The 15,137-nt window shown below is 41.0% G+C and overlaps 1 protein-coding gene across 2 annotated transcripts in view; it reads right to left on the reverse strand.

The window, feature by feature from the left end:
- srcin1a (SRC kinase signaling inhibitor 1a) overlaps positions 1 to 15,137 on the reverse strand; it is a 106,732-nt gene that overhangs the window by 70,815 nt on the left and 20,780 nt on the right. The window lies entirely within an intron of this gene.

Consider the following 15,137-nt stretch of genomic DNA (forward strand, 5'->3'; position numbering starts at 1 on the left):
GTTTATACCAAAAAGTTCTACTTTGGTTTCATCTGACCACATGACATTCTCCCAATCCTCTGCTGTATCATCCATGTGCTCTCTGGCAAACTTCAGACGGGCCTGGACATGCACTGGCTCAGCAGCGGAACACGTCTGGCACTGCGGGATTTGATTCCCTGCCGTTGTAGTGTGTTACTGATGGTGACCTTTGTTACTTTGGTCCCAGCTCTCTGCAGGTCATTCACCAGGTCCCCCCGTGGGTTCTGGGATCTTTGCTCACCGTTCTCATGATCATTTTGACCCCACGGGATGAGATCTTGCGTGGAGCCCCAGATCGAGGGAGATTATCAGTGGTCTTGTATGTCTTCCATTTTCTGATGATTGCTCCCACAGTTGATTTTTTCACACCAAGCTGCTTGCCTATTGTAGATTCACTCTTCCCAGTCTGGTGCAGGTCTACAATTCTTTTCCTGGTGTCCTTCGAAAGCTCTTTGGTCTTGGCCATGGCGGAGTTTGGAGTCTGACTGGTTGAGGCTGTGGACAGGTGTCTTTTATACAGATGATGAGGTCAAACAGGTGCCATTCATACAGGTAACGAGTGGGGGACAGAAAAGCTTCTTACAGAAGACGTTACAGGTCTGTGAGAGCCAGGGATTTTCCTTGTTTGAGGTGACCAAATACTTATTTTCCACCCTGATTTACGAATAAATTCTTTACAAATCCTACCATGTGAATTCATGGATTTTTTTTTCACATTCTGTCTCTCACAGTTGAAGTGTACCTCTGGTGCAAATTACTGACCTCTGTCATCATTTTAAGTGGGGGAACTTGCACAATCGGTGGCTGACTAAATACTTTTTTGCCCCACTGTATGTTTTGGAAATATACCCAGCAAAAGTATATGCAACGCTTTCCCCTTGGTTTCTCAGACCTTTATATAAGATTACTGCTGCCAAATACAGGCAAAGACAGAAAACACTCAAGATCCATTCAAAAGTAATTCAGATCTGCGATAACAATTTTGTGAAAACACTTAGAGGCTGTTTTGAGCTCACTGACTAGGAGATATTCTGCCAGAGAAGGGAGCGAGACCTGAACTCAATAACTCCTTCTGCCTGTAAATGTCATTCTGCGGTAACGATGCTATTTCAACTAAACAGGTCAGATCGTATCCTAATAACAACCCCAGAGAGCTGAAAAACAGTGTGAGATCAGAGGGAAAAAATATGCCAATGAACTGAAAAGGCAGCTGAAGCATAAAACAAAGCCAAGGTCTGATTTAAAAGTAAAACGGAAGAGAGATTTACCCAAAGACAAGGGATGTGAGGCAGGGCCCCGACACCAGACTTCAGTAACCAAAGCTGTTCGGAAGCCGGCACCTTGATAGAGGTCAACATGCTCAAAAGGAATGAACCCATGACATACTCTACTCTTTTGCCTAAATCCATTTTGAGGACCAGAAGGATACCCAAAAAAATGAATTTCAAACTGAATATGAATGCAAAGAATTGGTGGTGATTGTGGAGTTTGCCACAGCAGCATCACTGTCTAACTTTTCAAGATACGGTGACTAGAAGCTTCACTCTTGAAACTCAAATCACCTCATGTTGCACATGTGACAGATGAGGGCTCCTGTTCACACATACAGGAAGAATGTGGATGCCAAGTTTGTAAAATGAACATTAGAAAGTTTAAAGAGCATTGTCACAGGGTCACCTCATACGCTGCCTTTGGACATAAGGCACTATTATGGAAAGGCAGGTGATGAACTCTCACTCGCACTCTCACAATCCACTCTGCATCCTGGTAAAACATCTCTAAAGTGGAAAAACAAGAAAAATCTCCCAAGCATTGACACAACTCTCAAGACCCTCACAGTCACAGAGTAAAAAATAAAGCCGACTTCATCAGAGAGGACCCTCCACAACCACTTCACCATTCCTTTCAGCTACTCTCATCAGGCAGCGCCTCTGGCCAACAGAATTCAAAAAACTCTTCACCCATCAACAAGTGCACTCTTCCTTTGTTTACTTGTGCGTGCGTTTATTTCATTTCATTTTGCATCACTTTTAGACATTTGGAATCAAATGGACATGTACTCAGCCTTCATTGCACCTGCACAGTAAGGTAACAAATAGTCAAAAACTTCAGCAACATTTGTTACATGAGGTGAAAATTAAACACAAGAATTTGCATGTGCATCATTTGCACATGTTCAAATGTAAAGCAGAAAAGGTGTTCTGTACACAAGCTAGAACTACTCTCTTTAGGTACACTCCATAGCTTGATGCTTTTAGACAAACCACAGGCTAAGAGGATCTGTGATATGAGTGAAAACCCGCATCACCAAGACATAATTGCTGTGCACAAGCTTCGTATAGGCCAAATAAGTGGAGCTCACCCTGATGCCTACAACTTCTCCCACACTGCAGTTTATTAATTCTATCCTCTCTCTTCCTCTCTGAGAGGGAAAAAGAAAGTAAATATAATGACAGCACAGCAAAAACAAGTGTAACCTTTTGGGTCAGATCTTATTTTGACAGGGCATGTAAACAGTCTGCTCCACAGAAATATAGAAAGAGGTAGTATAAGGGAGATGAAACTTGTATCTCTGAGTGAGAGGGTAGCTGAGGAGGAAGTACCTGTGTCATTATACCCCAGCTTGGCCACACAGGACATCTCTGCCCCGCAGGGCCAAGCCATGGCACTGATAAGAGGAAGTCCGGGCGGGTTGAGCCGATAAGAACCGGCTTTAAAAATCGCAGACATTGACAAAATTGAAGAAAATCGCAACAGAAGTGGAAGTGCAAAGAGTGCTAAGAGAGCCAGAGATGGATTTGCTGAGTAAATGGCTGCAAGCTAATCAAGACGCTAACAGTAATGGATAGGCAGGGCTGTGCAGATTGCCTCATTTAAGGACACTTGAGTATCGTTTAGGTAATCTTTCCGACGTCCTTGCAATGCATGGATGGAAGTCACTGACAGAATGGTCAGCAACATGACAAAAGCAAAGACATTTCACTTCTTTCCCATAAAACGACAAGAACAAACAAAGAAACAAACAATCGCCTTTGTATCTTACTGTTTCCTGCAATGGTAGCCAAAACAATTACCCTTGGGTCAGCATTCAGGTAACTGACAATGTTTGTAGAGTAGAAATACTGTAGCTTCTTCCATCTCTCACTGAGCCGACATGGAGTCAAGGAAGTAAACTAAATCAGAAAAAACTGAAAGTGTTTCCCCTTCCTTTGATCCTCAGCTGGAGGCACAATCATCAGCGACCCTGAACAACCTCTATTGGGATTCTTGCTTTCTTCTACACTTAAAGCTGCAGACTCTTGTATAGCTGCACTTACTTTTTACCTAGTTTTTAGGTATTCTATCCCTTCAGTGACTTTGCCATTCAATATATTTTCACGCATCTATTTTCTATCTTTTCTCATCCCTGACAGCATCTAGTTTTTGTACCTACCCTCCTTCCCTCAATACCACTCAGAGGATCTCTCAGTGGTGTTGTTGACGGTACTATGGCCCACGCTGCAGTAATCCAATGTTATTGGGGCGCTATAACTCAGTTTTATGTGATCAGGAACCACACAGACCTGGCTTCTGCACCTAATGACAAATGATCCAAGTCAGACATATCACCAATGAGTCAGTCAAACTGAGAGGCACTGGTAAAACCAGCTTTTGAAGCCATTTGTATTTCTGCTTTTTCCAGGCTTGACTGTATGTTGAATGTGTGTCAGCCAGCGTTCATCACTGTGTGGGTGAGTTTCTCCATCAGCGAAGAGTCAGCTCTGCAGAGCAGCATTAACATTAGATGTGATCAGACCGCAAGGAATTCAAAACAGACAGCGGAGACGTGTCGGGATGTTTTCTTTTTAAAATGCCACAGTGTAAGAGCATGAGAGAATCATGGCGGTGTGTGTTTAATTTGCTCTCTCAGAGGGAAATGTCTGTCAAAATTCCCTTCCATTTGTCTAAGTGCTTCCTCAACAGTACACTGCAAGCAAATGAAGACAGGCATTCGAATGCTGCTTGTTGGATCGTGTACTAAACCGAGTAAGAAGACCTCGGTTTTTGTTTATGATCATTTCTTATCAAACCGTTCTATGACAGGAAAGCAAATAGCATTGGTTAGATTTTATAAAATAAAACCCGCTAATACCCTTTTACAAACAACAACCATGTCATTTGACCTTATATGCATCTGTCTCTGAGAGAAAATAAAGAGCAGTCATAGATTTGTGCTTCAGTTTGTTATTTGAAAGGAAATCTGTACCTTTTAAAGTCTTTAGAAGACACTATAAAAAGCTGTCAGAGACATTAACTTACTCTAGTTCACACTGAAACACACGACAATGTAACCTACATATCATACCTCTGCAACTGACCCCAAATAAATCTAAACAGTCTTGTTTCCTCTGCAAGAGGGCTCGCAGCCGCAAAAAAACGAGGTCCTTCTGTATGTAAAAAAATCTCAGAGAACACTGCGATAAGAGAAAGTGAAAAAAAGTGGGGAAAAATACAAATGAGCTGCTAATTATGCACCAGAGTCCCTCTAAGTATGTGGAAAAACTAACTGTTAAAATAAAGAGTCTTTTCTCAGCAAATGGTACTTTCAAAAACCAATTTGCTCATGGATTTTCGTATGATTTTTTTTAAACATCAATACATTCTTGAATAAAAAAAATAACAATAAATCAAATACACCACTATCACAAAGGCTTCCAAATATAGGCAGGGCTTTACATTAATCCCGTTGCTGTACTACATCAGCAGTTCTGCGAAGGTGCCCTCTCAAGGTCTATCCATCAATCCTCCGTCCCTGATGACCGCCTAGTTCTATGACGAGAAAGAGCGCAGTCTTCATTCTTCAAAAACACGGTAAAGGCTGTGATTGGATAAGAGTCTAAAGAGAGCAGTCACTGTGTTTTCGTCTGTGTGTGAGACAGCTTCTCTTTGTCCACGTTTTTCGAAAAATCTTCCACAAAATCCCAAATAGGCATTAAAGTTTATTAAATATGCAGAAGTTAGACTAAAAACACATTCACTTCAGCATCAATGGGAAAAAAATGGAGCCCAGTGTCCTGTGACGTCTTAAGCAGCTTTTAATGACTGTAAGAGAGTGCACATGGGACCTCTGGCACAGTGGATAAATTAGCATTCAGCACTGGAGGACACAAAGGCTCAGTCAGGTCTGAAGGAGATCTAAAGGGAGCAGGCCAGCCGTTTCAACGGTAAGCTGGACAACTATGTGACATATTGATCGGATATTGGCTACGCAGTACTGCACTTGAGCTCCATCACCATCAAGGCTGCACTCTGTCACTCCCCCTTTTCAGCTGTTAATTTGTTGCACCCTGAATTTTAACATTTTGCCCTACACTCTGGCAGCCATCACATTCAGGAGAAGACCACTACATCAAACTGCAGCTATGACGACAGGAATTTTAACTACACCGGAGAGGGGAAATTAGAAGTGCTCAAACACACGCTAATGTTTTTGGGCATCAGTGTGTGCGTACCTGGGCTTACATTCGCTGACTCCATACAGTATTATTAAAATCTCTCCTTGTGTTATTACCCTCAACCCACCTTTCCTGCTCTGTTTTAATGTCCAACTTAAACACATTCATCAATCATTTAGCCCATGCTTTGATACTGATGTGCTGAATTATATTATTAATATTTCCAGAGAGGCAAATTATGAGCACTTTGTATTTAAGAGGCTTTACGGCTTCAGCAAGCAGTCTTTTAACTACCCAGCCTTATCAGTGGAAATCCAGACGTCCTTGGAAGAAAGAAAACAAGGTTCTGCTGACAGTGAGATGAGAGTTTCACCAGTCTATTCAGCTCTTATCAGGTGCAGAAACTTCACTTTTACAATGTAAAAGTGAAGTTTCTGTAAAGTTTTGATTCGTGGATAATCTGTGTGCAGAAGAAGAGACAGTATCACTAATGAATCCACTAATTGGCTGTTTAATTGGCTGCAATTAGAGGAATCTGTATCAAATAGCAAGTTAAAATAGCAGTAATAAGCTGCCATATCTGTCAAATCCTGCTGCAAAATTGTAGAATACTGTATGAATGAGCTTCACGGTTTGGGTGAGGAGGAGTTGCAGTAATAGAGGGGGGAAAAGTGGCTGTGCAACAGGAAAAACACAGCAACAGAATACTAAACCACTACTTGTACTTTATACGAATGCACCTCTCCTCCGATTTTGGCCACGAGGGATTGAAATTTGTGTTTTATGGAGGTATTCAAGGATTTATGCTTGGTCTCTCAACTCAACAGGGCAGCTCTGGGTCTTCTGGGGGCCTTTCATGAAATTTAATTTGGGCTCTTCATTCCTGGCTCTGTGTCAACCAGCAGCACACACCCACATCGGTACATCTGCAAAGCATGAGTCAGATTCAGGCAACATATGCTTGGGTATCAAGGCGAGATAAATAACACTGTATACTACAATCGCAAAGAGATTATAGTTCAAAAATGTTTGATTGTGAAATGAAACATGTCTTAAATAGATTTAATCTTGTACGCTCGATTTATTAACTTAATCAAATCAGCCTAATATATGATTAAAATAGCTGTAAAATATTTGTCTGTTAATCGCATTTATCAATCACTGGTTTAATGATAACTGTCAACACAACTATGATAAAATTGTAATTAAAATGTTGTGTATGAGTACCGCTGTTATATTTATTGCAAAACTATTGGTAAGGTAGTATAAATAGTGGGGGCAGATTCAATCAAAATCCCATTTTTAAGTCATGCTGCAACCAGTCTCATCCTAAAGAAATATGAAATTCATTTTTAAAACTAATGCCAAAACAGGTGTTTTCTAACTTTATTATAACGGAGTCAAGAACTCTCTAAATTAGGACTTCTTAAGAGTTTTAAGAGTCTGTTGTGATAATGGAGAGGAAGCCATAGAGACTGCTGTAATGCTTCATGAGCCATACAAGTCTCTCTTATTATAGAGAGCCAAGCTGATAGACAACGTTTGGATAAATATTACTCTGAAAACTAGGCATAATTAGATATTACAGCTCAGTTTCCCCAGACATGGATTAAGCGTAGAGTTGGACTAAAAAAGCTTTTCCAGTAGCAATCTCCATCAAAGTTTTCTAGACTAGGTTTAATCCAGGTCTGGGAAACTGGCTGAAAATGGTTTATTATAGTAGCTTAATCACAGCTGATGGCAAAGTAGCTCCAGCTGCTCACACTCATCAAAAACTTCCCACAACCCTGGACCCACATCACACACCGGTTAATAAAAGGGATAGAAACAGAAAAGATTATCACTTTTGTAGATATTACCTCATCTCATGAGGTAACCGTGAGCACAGTTCATGCTGTTATGCAAGTAAACAAATGCTTGACTTCATGAGTCTTTGTTTTATTGATTTATCTTTGCTGTCACTTTGATGCGTTACTACTTCAGCTTTCAGGAGGCAGTCCTATATAAAACTGTGTATTTTTCATAAATATACTGATCACTAATAGCACTTTATGACCAAAAACAAATAAGGATTCCAGATGTTTTCTGGTTTGTTTGTTTTTTCTAAAAACCAAGACAATTCAATTAAAAAAAATCAAGTCTGGCGGATAAACTATAAAATACTGACACACTTTATGAATTTCTTCCGGCTTGTTCCACCAGAGTTTATTAGACTGTTCAAAAGAATACACTTACAATACATATGCTTACATCGGCTGATATTACCTCAAACTACAGAGTGAGAAATTAGCAGCTACAATACATGCAGCTGCATGTTCTAAAGGCAGATGCGCCGACATCATTAATGCAGGAACACTGACTCCTACAGGGAGTCTGTACGCTGTGTGTGAGGAGGTCAGGGCTGCTGTTGCAGAAAGCATCAGTATGGGCAGAGCCTTTCTCCTGAGCTACTAGCTGTCTGCATCTACCAGCTACTGTGAGAAGAGCTCTATAGCTTCACATCATAAGACTTGAGCTTGCAACTAACAGAAAGAAAACTCACATTTTAATGCCAAGGTCAACAGCTTGACTTTATCCGATGCTGTCCGAGTGTTTTTCTTTTTACAAAAAATAAATAAATCATTTTGCAGCACGAATCAGTCCACATTCAACACCCTGATATATTAAGTATCTTGCATATGCTTTCATTGGAGCATTAAAACTGTACGGGAATGGAACAGTTCTAAACTTACTCAGTTATATTTGCAAATGGATAAACACACACAAACACGCACGAACATGAACACTGATCCAAGCAAGCATTCATCAAAGATCAAACTACGGTTTCGTTTTTCCTGAGATACTGTTTTAAGCTCTCGGATATGTTGGGTCCCAGGGGATTTTTAGAGCTGCCTTCTCAGCTAGTAATAAGTTCACGCACATGTCAGTGATGATTATTTTGATCTTTTTTTCCTTTTCCTATTTTCATGACACTATTTATTTTATAAAAAGACACATAACTGAAGATTTTACTATTATTCCAAAACAGCGAAGAGAATCAAAGGAAACTCCCCTGCTAACAGGTGGGTAAGGAACAAGTAATCCTGACCTCTGTCAAGGGAGACGTGTGGATTTACTGCTTTAAGCCTGACTGATCCACGAGGTACTCCTAGCCTTTATCTAAAACCCTACTTTTAGTTGTAGCCTAGCCCTAAATAGATGGAATCATTTGCACTCCTTAAGCCTAGCTTGCTAAAGTCCAAAGTCCAAGCAATTTAAGGAAGGAACTGCTGTTGTAATATATATAATGCCAGATTTGAAAAGTAATCAGTCAAATATACCCCACAAGCTTTTGCCAGTGACTTGGAATATTTGGAAGTTTTGTTTCCATTTTTTTTCCTTTCAGATAATTCATACACAGAATTAAAGACACCTCATTGTCACCCATGGCAGTGGATTCAGCATTTTTAGAACTTCAGTGTAAGGATTTTGGCTTCTGCCATGTTGGCTTTTTTGGAGCTTTTTTAGAGCCCTCCACAACAGTCCCACTTTCTCATCTGGCCCCTTGAGAAAATTAATCGCCCATCCCTGCCTTACATGGATGAAAGGATGGAGTGCAAATTCATCAGCTAATACAAATAAGCTTGGTTAGCAATAAACCATATGGGACGAAACATGGATGTAATATCAGCTAAATAGTAAAGTACTAATAACATACTAGAATTTCACTCACGAAAACTGAAGCACAAACTTCTTCTACCCTGTACGACAGAGCAAGCCTTAACATTAGTCAGGTAATCCATTAAGACAGGCAACAAATGCATACACACACGCTCAGTGAAGAAGCTGAGTTTAGTGGATGAGGTCTAGCAGACTCTGAGGCTCCAGTTACCTGTTACGACACGTGTCAATCACTTGGCCACACCCCTAACTTAATTATGCATCAACCCCACTCGGTTCCTGAAACCATTTCCCTATTGGTTGAACACATCACTTTCTGCCAGCCGTGCACCCGACTCGTCTCACAGTCAGTCTCCACAACATCTTAACATCTTTGCTACTACTTCGCATCTCTTTCACAACACTGCTTCACTGAAACCATTCGCAAAGCTGTAAATCACAATTAACAGCACAACATAACTGATAAGTGCTGTGGTGTCAGTGGTCTCTCACTCAATTAGACTGTTATGTAACTGAGTTGTTTTTATTACTGGACTGGAGAGAAGCAGTCTGTTGTATATCCAACGCCATATTCATGGCTGTTATTTTTGTCCTTGAGACCACGGTGAAAGAAAAGAAACTGGTAGACTGGTGGAACAGATCCTTGGAAAAAGTTCCTGATAATAAAATTCCATGTAGATTAATTTAATTTAATTGCGCTGTACCGACACAGCAGCCGACACCTAGAACAGATCTGTGATGCTTTATTTGAAACAGATGACAACAGTGTAAAAGTGTAACTCCAACATACAACTGCACAAAAAACAAAACTAATGTTGAAACAATGGTCATATTTGTGTAACTCACCACCACCAAGACACCTTAATATGAACAAATTTCCGCCAGTGTCCAACATTCATCATCCTTTGGCCATCTACGCTGTTTGTAAGACATATTTAATGGTCTCCAATCAGAAGCAGCCATCTATTCTGTTTAATCCCGCTTTCAGGTGCTGCGATTCCTCATCTGTCTTCATTCAGTCTACTGATCCCTGTGGGACCCTGATGAACCCTGATAGGGTGGTTCACCTGACAGAATAACAAACAGGACATGTGATTCCTAGGATATTGCAGAGAAGCTATTGTCCTGGAGCTGACACGTTACAGATCCACACATGTGATTCAAAACAGCATTCATGTGTTCCTGTATTTTTTATTTTTTTAACCTGGAACACCAATGCAGGTATAATCAAATCCAAATTCTTCAGGTCAGTTGAAAGACTTGCTATTTGCTTTATTTGTCTCTTCTACGTGACTACACATCAATGTCACTAGCAGAACAAATTAGGGAGCGTGCAGTGTGTGCTGAATGAAAACAATGACCGTGAGAGTGAAATGGAGGCAGGAGTAAAAGGCAAGACATTTAACATGGTTGAAAAGACATGGAGCACACATCAAAAGAAAGATTTGTACAAATGAGGGATAAATGAAAAGTTGAAGGGAAAACAAAAGTATCATGTAAGCTGTGAGGGAAAGAATAGAGGGAAACAGGGAGTCTAGGTCCGGGTGTGACCCCTGTCAACTGGTGACAGTTTAGAAAAAGAGTCGGGGCATGTTCCCCTACTACCTTAACATCACATGACGACAGCTTGTGCAGTGACTATAGTTCAAGGTTAATACAGTGAGAATCACACAAATGAGCCCCCGAACTTAAAACCTGTTCACAACAGTTTAGTGCAAAAGAAAGCCAAGACATCATACTCTCATTGCCATACTGACTTTCTTGGCTCCGTCTTCTACGTATGTGCATGTCTGATTTTTTTTCCTCTTTCAGGGATGATGGCAGAGTGTGAATGTGTCAAAGGGACACAGGACCAGACACCCATGGGAGAAACATTCAATCCTGTCGCACTGCCAGAGGGAGACAACAGGAAAGCACTCTCTACCCTCAATCAACCCCTCCCCTCCACCATCCCAGCACTTTCCAGCTCTTGGCCTTTCCCTTTTGTGCATCTGAGTGGTAGTGATAATGGCGGGCTGTCTGTCACGCAAAGTCTGACCCAGATTCACTCTCTGAGAAGAACAGCGAGTGGAATGATGGGATATCGTAGTCCTGTACCCATAGGATTGATCCTCCCTAGTCAGAACTGTTGGCCTGGAAGACAAGAATGAGCAGGAGAATGCAAAGCCAAGGGCGTACGCTAACCGGCATCTACTACTGGATTCCAATACAAACCCACAGCAGCCAACTCATTAGGCCAGTAACCAGCAGCAGGGTGTCAAGTTCCTCATAGACAGCTCCAAGAAATAAAGGCCACTGAAACATACTGGGCTGTGGAGGGCAAAACGAACAGAAAAAAAATAATAAAACTGAACTTTAAAGCATACTTTTAAATGTGATTCATGATAATGGGAAAAAAAGTCAACATTTGTGCCAATCAGAGACAATCCCCTGTGGCTGTGCACACACTGTTGCATGGATACAGCTACACAGGGCGGTAAGAGAAATCACAGAGAGCTGGATGGGTGGGGGCCGAGCACACAAAATGGCTGAAAGGGAATCTTAAGAAATTAAGGCTACTTTTTTTAGATTTAGATTTTTTCCGCTGGCTAATTGTTCAAATTCAAAATGTAATTGTGATGTTTGTAAGGAGATAGTGACCGGGGAAAGATCACAATGTTTACTGATTAATCAGCCTTGTTCAAGTGGTTATTTTTAATGTTATTTTTAAAACAAATTTGTCAGACTTACATTATCTGTCATCATCTTAAACTGCAAAAAGAACTAGATTAATCTAAATACACTGTTTAAATATTGGGTTCAAACTCACAGCATGAAGTGTATGGAGATGTCTAACTGATGCTTTGGAAAGTTTAAGAAATGCCTGTACACAGATACCCAATTTCATGTCATTATGTCACAATAATCCAGATGTCCTGATTGAGTATACTGGCAGCATTAAGCTCAGCGGGGCTTGTTTGTTAATTAACACGTGACATGGACAACGTCAACTTTGTTATCACCCTCTCAACGCTGAAATCTGCGGGAGTGGCTTATTAAGATCAAACAGGTGAAAATGAAAATGTAAAAAGCCAATCAAAATCTCGATGAGTGTTTCCCGTCTTACAGTCTCATAAATATCCCGTTCAGGAATCAACCACAACAAGCTACTCGAGGCCGCAGTCACACAGTCCAGCTGATGAACTCCTGGCAGCCACTGGCTGTTAGGGAAAAATAAGTATTCTTTGGCAAGTTGTGAATATTTGCTGAAAGTCGCTGTGAACAAGATTGCTAAGATTCAGAGCAGGGTTAAAGACCGGTCAATTTTTCCTTGGTAACCACCTGTCACTAGGGAAAAATTCATATTCTTCAGCCAGTTGGTGAGCGGTTGCTGGCACTTGCTAGGTCACACTGGTTGCAAAGAGGCATATGTATGTGCACCTAGCAGAATGATGCAATCAAGAGAATACCTCCGGTTTTGTAAAGTTAATTATACAATCCAAATAAGCATGAAATAATAGCTTTCTAAACAGAGACATTCACTACTGCAAATTTCAGTGTAATAGTGAGTTTGTATGCTCCCTATAACCTGCATTGTCGATGATGTGAACTACTTTTTTTTTTCAAAGTGAGAGAATTCTTTATCTCTAGTATGTGTTGTCCTACTAGTTTCACTACCGCTCGTTTGGAATAAGGCGATGCCAACGGGTGATTACGGCAATTTGCTAGTGACTAAACCAATAACACACCCTCTTTGTTACTGATTTCACCTGGCACCAGCACACAACCTCCACAACCACTGCCAGCCAAGAATACACATTTCTAATTGGTCTCCAGGCCCGTGTGACTGAGGTCTAACATGGCAACTTGACAGGGACATGAGGAAGAAGACTGTAGCTCCAAAAGCAGGAAGAATCCCAAGAAAAATGAATGCTAATAAGGCTGCAGTTCTTATCTGAGTCAATGTGTTTTGATTCAGCTGGACCTCATTTTTTTCAAGAACACCTGAACCTCCATTCATCCATTCTCTTCCACTTATCTATTTCACAGTCGTTGTAGCCTATTCTTGCTATCATAGGGCAAGAGGCAAACAACCATCCACACTCACATTCACACAGACACAGGAAGAACAAACTCTACACAGCAAGTGTGGATTCGAACCCAGGACCTTCTTGCTGTGAGGCAACAGTGCTTAAGCTCAATCGCTTAATTCACCTCTTAGAAAAAGTATCCCTGAATAGTACTTAGCATAACATTTAGACTGCCAAAAGTCAAGAACATGTTTGAGCATTCAGCCTCTTCTCTTTTTTACATGACATTCATATCATAGTCGTAGTTTCCTTTATTTGTCAATTCCCTTTTTACCAAGTAGTGTGGCAAATAAAACTGTACGCATAAGTCATTAACAACCACAAAATCCATTCACTAAGGTTTAATTTATTTAAAAGCTAAAAGTGAAGTGCCCTTGCTCGCTTCTTCTGAAAAAGGATGGTATTACTTTTCAATATATCCTTTCAAATTGGCCAATAATACGTTTTTACGATGGAGAGCATGAGCTACATTACTATTATTCACTAAAGGAAAAGGTCTGACGTTTTCGCTCGCTCGCTCAGTTTCAGTGCTCTCTGCTTCTCTCCCTCTCCCTGCGTCCTTCATGTGTCCTTGCGTGACAGTGCAACCGCAGTGTGCTTCACCGTTTCTGTGGGAGGCATCTCTGGGATCCCAGTGTGTGGGAGAGGACTTGTGCCTGGCTCCCCATCTTTCTGTCGCTTATCTCAATCATGCACGCTCCTGCCATCCCTCCTACTGCCTCCCAATCTCTCTCTCAGCTGTCACACAAAGCCCTGCTTCACTTTGTTTCTCACACAAAGGTGCATTTCTCAGTCTGTCACCAGGATAATGACTGGTGGGGAAGTGAGGCATTTGTTTTCTTAATTCCTCCAAAATCTTTCTGAAAACCGCTTTGACAGCTCTGTCATCAGTGTGACAGGCAGGTTGTTTAGGTTAACATAGGGTAACCTGTTCCTCCTCACGGGGTATCCTCTCGCCACAACCTTTTCAGCTGCATTAATTATAATGAAATAAATAATTTAACATAAAAATATCTCAAGCTGTCAATACAAGCTGCCAAAAATGCAGGACAAAATCCTGCTACTCAAATCATCAAGGGTAATAATCGTGATTAATAATTGTCATAATTATCATCCAACAAAATAAGCAGGACTATCGAGCAAACACACGTACATACACACACTTGGATTTTCTCTATCCCGGCTCGTAGCTGCAGAGAATTTCTCCTGATTGAGAGTGCTACAGTGCCAGAACTAATTAACAGCATTTGATTGTCTTGCCGCAGAGGTGGAAGTCATTACCATCATATTTCCCTGTGTATGCAGAATATAGTGCTTAAAAACTCCAGCAGATGTTCACAATGTGGACGCACTGTGGGTGAGCTTAATATCCATCTATAGTCCATCATCATACTGAATCATACTGGGAAAAAAAACATGACATCAGTGCTGGTCCAGTTAATCATCTGGAGTGTGTACATGCACAGGAAGACATCGGCTCAATCTCTCCTTTCTACCTGCGTTTTGACGCTTTATTATCATCATGATAATAGTGGAAGGAATGTGCCTTGCGATCTTTTTTTTCTACCACTCTTTGCATTAGTCTGTGGTTTTCTATTGCTTCAAAATCTTTTGAACATTTTGAATGGGATGGAGCAGCCTAATTAGCCTTCCTGCCTATACAACCCTGGCCTCTGGAACAGAGGGAGGCAGACAGGGACTCTAAAAGGGAAGGACGGCAAACAGGAAGTTTTGCCTTCTTTTTCCATTCTTTCTTCACTGATCAATCACAGCTTGGATTTTTACAGCATATCCCCTGTTCACCCCCACTCAAGCCTCAAATTATTCTAGCGGACATCAAATGAGCTCCGTAGCTCACACAGAAAGCTGCCAGAGCATAAAAGACCACACCGAATCCAGACACACAGACAGTAATGGTAGAAGCACAGAGGACTATGAATACAGGAGCAAA

This window comes from Neolamprologus multifasciatus, chromosome 4 (genome assembly GCF_963576455.1).
Source record: "Neolamprologus multifasciatus chromosome 4, fNeoMul1.2, whole genome shotgun sequence".
NCBI classification, from domain to species: Eukaryota; Metazoa; Chordata; class Actinopteri; order Cichliformes; family Cichlidae; genus Neolamprologus; species Neolamprologus multifasciatus.